At 39.2% G+C, this 7,821-nt stretch overlaps 1 long non-coding RNA gene across 1 annotated transcript; it reads right to left on the reverse strand.

Moving 5' to 3' along the window:
- Positions 1 to 275: 275 nt before the first annotated feature.
- LOC116242350 (uncharacterized) lies at positions 276 to 4,939 on the reverse strand. Its single transcript, XR_004169724.2, has 3 exons — positions 4,440 to 4,939; positions 4,210 to 4,314; positions 276 to 2,595 (listed from the first exon to the last, which is right to left on the reverse strand). It is a non-coding gene; the product is annotated as an uncharacterized LOC116242350 (long non-coding RNA).
- Between the last annotated feature and the right edge of the window lie 2,882 nt (positions 4,940 to 7,821).

The following is a 7,821-nucleotide window of genomic DNA, read 5'->3' on the forward strand; positions in this document are numbered from 1 at the left end:
TTCCTAGTGTTATATTCAGTATATTTTATTTAGGATGACAGGCACTCATTTCCAAGTCAGAAGTTCAAAATATTAAAATATTAAAAAATTAAAATATTTGTAAATATATTGTAACAAAATTGAAAATTAAGATAGGAATTCTTTGCTTTGAAAATAACAAAATGTTTGGTTTGGTTTTGTTTGTTTGTTTGTTTGTTTTTTCCTGGAATGGTTGCATTTTGTTCATCCCAGCACCATTTTCTAAACCTGATGTACTCACTTAGTCTTCCCATTAGCTCAGACTAGCCCCAAAGATCTCTCTTCTGAGATTTGCCAGTGACTCAGGTCTGTTCAACACTTATCTCGCTTCTGTCATTCAGAGAAGTCTGAGGCAGAGCTTCATACTGGCCAGGCTGTTAGTGAGTCTATCCTAACCTTGGCCAGCTTGATGCCTTTGTCAGTGAAGAGGTGAACCCAGCTATGCTACATCTCAAGGTTGGTGTGATAGCAAGTAGCCAAATGAGTTTCCCAAGAAGCTGCAGGAGGAATTTTCTGAAATACTTGATAGAGACCATGCTCCCACATTGCAAATTCAAGTCTCACACAAACAAGACCACTGCATTCTAGGTGAAGTACACCAGATCTATGTGCTTATTTACCCAGCTGCATCATAAGGCTGTGCTTCATTGCCTTTTTTTATTTATTAAATAGCCTACGTATACTACCTTTCAGTCACTTGTCCTTAGGCAGTATGGATTCTGGTCTTTCCCTTATGAGCCCAGCATTTCTGGAAAAATCAGGGCTGGGGCCAGGGGAAGCAGTGTTTAAACTGTCCATTTTTGGACATGTCCATTTTAACATAAATACAGCATCCCAGCCCTTCTTTGCATCTGCTGGGAGCTCAGAGACAAACTGTAAACCCCGAAGTTCTCACTTATGGATTGTGTGCATTCTGAAATGTTCAGTTTTATTAGGTGCATGTAATCTTCCCATTCATCATAGCCTATGGAGGATGATTGGCATTCATACTAGCAATGCATTATGCTTTCCTACCAGTATGAATTATTGCTTTCATCTCTGAATTTACATACATTGATTCTTGTGCAGATTCTAGACACATTTGAAAGGAAATGCATTTCAAGTTGACTGATAGAACAAAGAAGATTTCTAGGTCTCATCAATCTGTTCTTTAAAATATATTGCATGCCTGACATTATTCAAATCGCTGCATTTAGTCTAGGCTCAGCAAAACCAATTTTGTCTAGGTGGGTTTGCCTTTTCTTTCCAGGGACTTGTGCGAAAATTTAGTTTGTGATGCCTCCTTCAAAAACCTCAAAATTTAAAGATTTTCTGTTCTCATGCTATTGATGCCATTGTATTTATTTGGAAGACCAAAAAGAATCAAATTCCTTACAATTCCCTTTTCACTCACACAGTTGGAGCCTGACTCTTCCACTTAAAAAAATGTTTTTGTTTCAGTGTTGGGTTGCACATTTTTCTGTCTTCACAGTTTGTTCAGCTCTGTTATGCTAGAGGATGGCACAGATGCAGACTGCTGCTGTGACATGCACCCTTGACAGAACCCAACATGTCAGAATATACATGTTCCTGAGCGTGGGACTGACAGAAGGTGAAGGCTATATTTACTTCTTCATTCTGCCCTGTATGAGTCATGTAGGTTTCCCCCCTACCTTTATTTTACAGTTTCATGCATGAATACATAAAAACCAGAACTCTGAATGCAGTTGTATTTGAAAGGCTAATTGACCCATTTTAATTAATTGCTTTTGGTTCACACATAAAAGATCACCTCTCCCATAAGTAGCTTTTAAAGAATTAATCTTCTTAAGCAGTGATGCTGATCTACCTTTCTCTAAGGCATTTGCTCATACAACCTCCACACACTATACTCATCCAGCAAGGAAATCCCATAAGACTGTTTTTGGAGCTCTGGGAGAATCCTGCCTTACAAAACTGTTTGTGGAAGAGGCGGGTCATTATATTTAATTCAGATGCTCTTTTACCTCAGCAAAGGTAACTAAATTAAACTGACCTTAAACTTGCTTTTGAAGATTTTCCAACTTCTAGGAACACCTACATTTAATATATTAGGAGATTTGTAAAGCTCTTTATCACAATCTTTCTGATACTACATTAAAATCCCATTTGAATACAGAACACCATATCTAAAACCCCTTGCTATCATGCAGAGATAAAAATATTACTTATATTAATTTTCAATGAGTTTTGACAACGTAAAGTATAAAAGCATACCGAGTCTCATTTCTTGCCTGGCACAACTCACAGATACAGAATTCATGAGGCAGGGTGCTTCTGTGTTTTTTTCCTGGCTGCATCACAAATGTTTTTTGAAACAATGTTCTTTGGGCCTCACTTTCTTTTTTCTTTTGCTCTGCAACCTGCTCTGGCTAATATGTAGAAAGAGGCTAATATGGAAATAACGTAATTGCTGGAAGCAGCAAAACTGTAAAATGCATCTGTAATGCTGAGAGTACTCCTGGGCTAAAATTATCAGTCCTGCTGCACTGAGAAGTCATCGCCTGGGCTGTAAGGAAGCAGAGTGCTTTCAGAAGGCTGTCTTGGAACTGTTCAACTCTGTCAAAGGAAAAATACAACAAAATAAAACATAAAATGATTTAGTTCTCAGAGCTTCTTACTATCAGCATTTTGTTATGTTCACAAGGTTTTGTTGTACGTACCTGGACTCACTATGTTTCTGTTAATATGGATAAGAAAAGAATAAGTTCTGCCAAAGCAATCTAATTTCATTTCTTGGCAGCTTGTCTAGCTTAAGGGATAAGGGGAAAGCAATAGGTGTGACATACATTGGTTTCAGTAAGGCTACAGACACCGCTCAGGGTGGAAGACAAGTCTCAAAGTAATTATTGTTATGTTCTTAGACTGAAAGGTCATTTCAGGAATCCAGCCTAGCTTTTTGATTCTATTTAATATTTTAATAGTTTAATTTATGACTTAACTGATGGAATAAAAGCGTATTTCTGCATCTTGCAAAAGAGAAGAAGGCTTCAAACACTCTGGAGAAAAAGCATTTGAAGCTGCTTTGGTAAACTAGAGAAGTAACCCATAACACATCTGGTGAGATTAAAAACCAATGACAAGTGGAAGGGGTTGCACTTAAGCAACTCTCTCCAGAATGAAACCAAAAACTCAGGTGGAAGTGGGTCTCAGTACAAGTCTAGAGCTAATGCAAGATGCATAGCAGCCTCTTTCAGCAGAATGAAATGCAACAATTAACACTTTTGGAGCCCTTCTCATGTTCTTATCATAGAGTAAAAGCCTTCTTGTGAACATGAAGCAGGCGCTGCTTTAAGCCCAAGTTAATGGCATGTAAGGCTGCAGTTCTCTATCGCATTTCCATCTGTTAACAAACTACCAATTACCTTTTCTTTGTGGAATTTGCATTTTTGCATATTCCTCTTCATCTTGTACTGAGCAACACTGCTTATTTCCTTTTCCATAGGCACAATTTACATTGAGGCATAAATGTAAATATCTTTTAGATACAGAGTATGAGCAGCCACTTTTAACCTCTGTGATGATCGATGATACTTCATTTCTATCTTTAGCCTAGTTCTTACAATAAATAAATAAAAAGTAATTCAAAACCCTCACTGCTGGGTACATTTCTTAGTGCTGAGACCAGTCTGTAGGTGGGAGGTGGGAAGGATCTGCCAGTGTGACCTGGGGGATAATAGATGAGAGTATTTTGACACTGCATGTTTCTGTCATGTACTGTGCCTGCCTCCTCTCGCCTTGATTATAAAGTTTAAAAAAAATCCAGTTCTTCACCACCTACACGTGTACTGTTAAAATCACAACGTGTATTAACAAAAAAACTTTCCTGGCTGGATGGGAAATCGCTGATAGTAGTGCTAGCCATCTACCAGGATGGCATAAAGCCAAAGCTAGCCAGTGCTGTACGAATTGTTCCTCATTCACTCCTCCATCTTTCCTTCCCCCTCTTTTTTTTTTTTTTTTGTTCTACGCCTCTCTCCCTGGATTAATGCAAATGGTCTGTGCTTTCCTTAAGCAGATTTTGTAAGAGAAAATATGGGATAAAAAAAAACAACAACCAACAAACACAGAAAAACAAAATGTCAAAGCTGATTTCTAGGAGGAGAGATTTTCTGGAATTCAGTCCAGCGATAACTGCTGCTATTTCAGGGTGGAATGCTGAACATCGCATACCTGCTTGTGCTTGCATTTAACAGCTGTAATCCCGAATGGCTCAGTAATGTTGGAAAGATCACTGTGTTCTTAGCAGTCCTCATTTCCGCTGCTGTCTTTGAGACGCTGTTGAACAAGAATGATTGACACAAGGAGGGAATTACATGTTCAAGGTAAATTGTAGGTGATTAATTCCCATACTGAAAAGAAACGCATTGAAAAACATCAAGGTATAAATAGAAAACACATACCTCAGTCAAAAAAGAACACTCAGCTGCAAACAAAAGTAATGTTATTGCTGCTGTCTTTTGAGCCCAAAGGGCATGAAAGCAAATAATTAATGAGACATCTCCTTGTGTCTGGGAGTTGGAGGCCTTTTTCAGCAGCTACTGAATGCTTTCTCTGCTTTCATTTATCTTCTCCCAGCACTTTAGCACCAAATAACAATTTGCAGTTAGTAATTAAGACCTGTCTTGCGAGCAAAACAGACTCTTGTCTCCTACACAGCTATGGGACCTGTAACATGCTTCCTTGCCTCACAAGCAACTCAGCTGAAACTTGTGAGGTGAATCATTATCTAGGCCAGCAGAACTGGGGCTGAGGAAAGAAACACCCCTTCTAACTTCTGTGTTCCCTCAGTGGCACACCTGTGTAAAAACAGGTAGGTCTGCAGCACAGGTCTTCCATTTTAAGGCAAATTGAACTGGGGAAAGAAGAAAAATGCTAGGAAAACTTGTGTCCCAGCGCCCAGGATCTCCACGGTGAGTTCTTAGGATGCCCAATGTGTGTGTGAGGCAGAAAGAAGGACTGAAGAAGGACTGTCCCCACGTGGGGAGACTGCTGCACTTTGTGGCCTGCCTTGGTGATTAGCACTCCTCACTTGTAATGGATGGACTTATCATTTGCTTCCAGAGTCAGCCTTGCTTTGGGCTGCTGCCATTAGATATTTTGTGTGAGTGAGGAGCCAGAGGTTTGTGTTTAGCTTGTGTTAAGAAAGTTCTCCTGCAACGAGTTGTACAACAAGCATATTTTAAAATTATTAAAGACTTCACAATCATGTTTACAATGCTTATAGTTACCTACAGTGTATCCTGCTTGTATTTTAACTTTAAACATATTGAACTTATTTCTCCCATGTGTACTGTACCTAAGGATGTTTTCCTCCCTCTGCCATCCTATTCTGTCATTCAAGGTGGTAGCACAGGCAGAGTATGACAAATACTGCTGTATAAGAGAATACAGACAGTTGTTGCCACTCACTTGCAGGTATGGGTGTCAGAGGCACCTAGACCTTTGGAATCATCTGAGTTAGAAGGGACATTTAAAGGTCATAGTGCAATTCAGATAAATCTGTGCCTTTTGGTTTGGCTCATCACTTTTGGTTTGGTCTGCTCTCCTTTTGCTTTTGTTACCACCTGTCGAAAACACTGAACTAGCATCACTGTTGCTAGTTCAGTCAGGTAACTTGCATGGCACCTACACGCCTTAGCAAATGGTCTGACCGTCATCAGACCAGCCTTGCAAGTTGCAGATGTCATCCTAGGAAAAGTGCAGCTTTTGAGGCTTTTAAACAGAGTTTTCTTCTTCTACTTCTAACTTATTTTGCATCACTATTTCCAGCCTGGACAGTTATCACATTTCTGAGGTTCACCCTCCCTAAAGCCCATTGGGTAGAGTCCCTGTGCCTTTTGATGAGCACATTCACAGCAACAATGTGTTATTAGTTTTATTAGTTATGAGTTCTGTTCTTTAAAAAAAAAGAAGAAGAAGAAGAAAAAAAGCAAGAGAACACTACATGTGAAGCTGTAATTCATGCAAATTAGGGTAATTAAAAATGACTGATCCCATTTCCCCTCAAGGAAGGAACCAGTGTCCTATTCCTCTACACTGGAAGTTAGGAGATGAACTCATATCAGCATTAAGAGTGCTTTAGTTTTGATTTGGGGGTTATTTTGCAAACAAAATGGGCTGAGATTTGCTGATTCTTGCATTCTCTCATTTCATTTCCATCCATTTGGCTTAGGTATTATTTGAATTATGCTGACCAAAACATGCTTCAGTACTTTCCAGCTCCATTACTCGCTAAAAGTCATGACACCTATTAATCCCAATATCCATTTAACACAGCATTTTATGTGTTTGTGTCAACCACATCTAGCAATTCTCCCGTGGTTGTGTTGTCATTAACCCTGGGTCTCTTTTCTGTGATCTTTCAATTTCTCTGTACTCATGTTTATTCATACCTGTGTTTTTATTGGGTTGAATTTCAGTTTATTGACTTCATCTCGTTCCTCTAGCTTGCAATTTGCGTATTCTAATCCTCCTGAGTCATGCGTGCTCATCTGTCTTTGAGTTCTGCACAAAGTAGGGATCTGTACAGTCCCCTGTCCAGCTAAGAGCTGATGGGGATGGCAGAAGACCTCCATGCTTAAGAAACATCTGGATCTTTGGCTATTTTTGACCAGCCTTTGTACAATGCAGGGATATAATCAGTTTTGCACTCCATTGACACTCCTGTGATTGACATTCTATCATCATCTCCCACAGAAATGGCCTATTTCCTCATCACTCACCCTAAAGAGAGGACTCATGCAATACAGAGTCATAGAATATAAGTGAGAACAGAAACCAGTAGGATATTGAGGGTCCAAACACTTCCTCCATGCATTCTTAGGAGAAATAGATCAAAATAAATTCTCATTGGACCTCAAAACCAAGAAATAAGTAAAGGTGTGCGAACAATTTCATTCCCAGCACAAGAGATCACAGGAAACTGGCATCATGGGCAGCAAGGAGAAGAGATATAAGCATCTGTGGGCAACAGGCTTCTTGATGAATGTAGATGATCACGTCTGTTCACAGCTTAAGTTTCCTGTCTCCAACAAACTGCTGGCTACCATCTGATGGCAAAATAAATCCAGATTATGTGCATCAGCTCCACTGGCTGCTCTAATAGAAAAGCATCTGTGTAGCTGGGTGCCTGAGCCACTCTAAAATATTGAAGTTTAAGATTCAAATCCTTCTTATGAAAGGGGATATGGTGTAATCCACTTTTCATTCAGTGGCTTTTGAATTTCTAGATTGAGAAAATATCCTTAAGGCTGTTGTATAGTTTAAAATTACTGTGTGTTGGCTGCAAAACTCTGCATGGCGTGCCACGTTTATTTCCCTGCATTTGGCACACACTGGAAAAGCTGGAGTTTGAAAAGTACCATTCAGATTTCAGTAATCTACATATAAGAACATCTCAGGGAACTATACAAAGAGCTACCGTAGGGTATTTTTTGTCTACTACCTAGAATATAATTAAGTTAGTTTGCCTAATGCATTATAAGCCCCAGTTGCCTGCTATTTATCACCTTATTTTGCTATAGCTGCTTACACAACAACTGCTTTATTAATTCCTCTAGCTATTTGTTAGCCATTGATATAGAGTTCTTCATGTTCTTGTTCTCCATCCTCCATTACCTGTATAAAGTGGAAGTATTCTCTTTTCTTGAATGGAAAAGGTACTTCATGTTCTTTCCCAAAAGATAACCTTTAAAATCACACTTCCTTTTCAGGAATGCTTGCCAGTAGTCTCAGCAGTTCTGATTATTCAACTGGTTACCTAGTCTACATTTTATTGTACTA

Source organism: Phasianus colchicus, chromosome 1 (assembly GCF_987193195.1).
Source record: "Phasianus colchicus chromosome 1, bPhaCol1.hap1.1, whole genome shotgun sequence".
NCBI classification, from domain to species: domain Eukaryota; kingdom Metazoa; phylum Chordata; class Aves; order Galliformes; family Phasianidae; genus Phasianus; species Phasianus colchicus.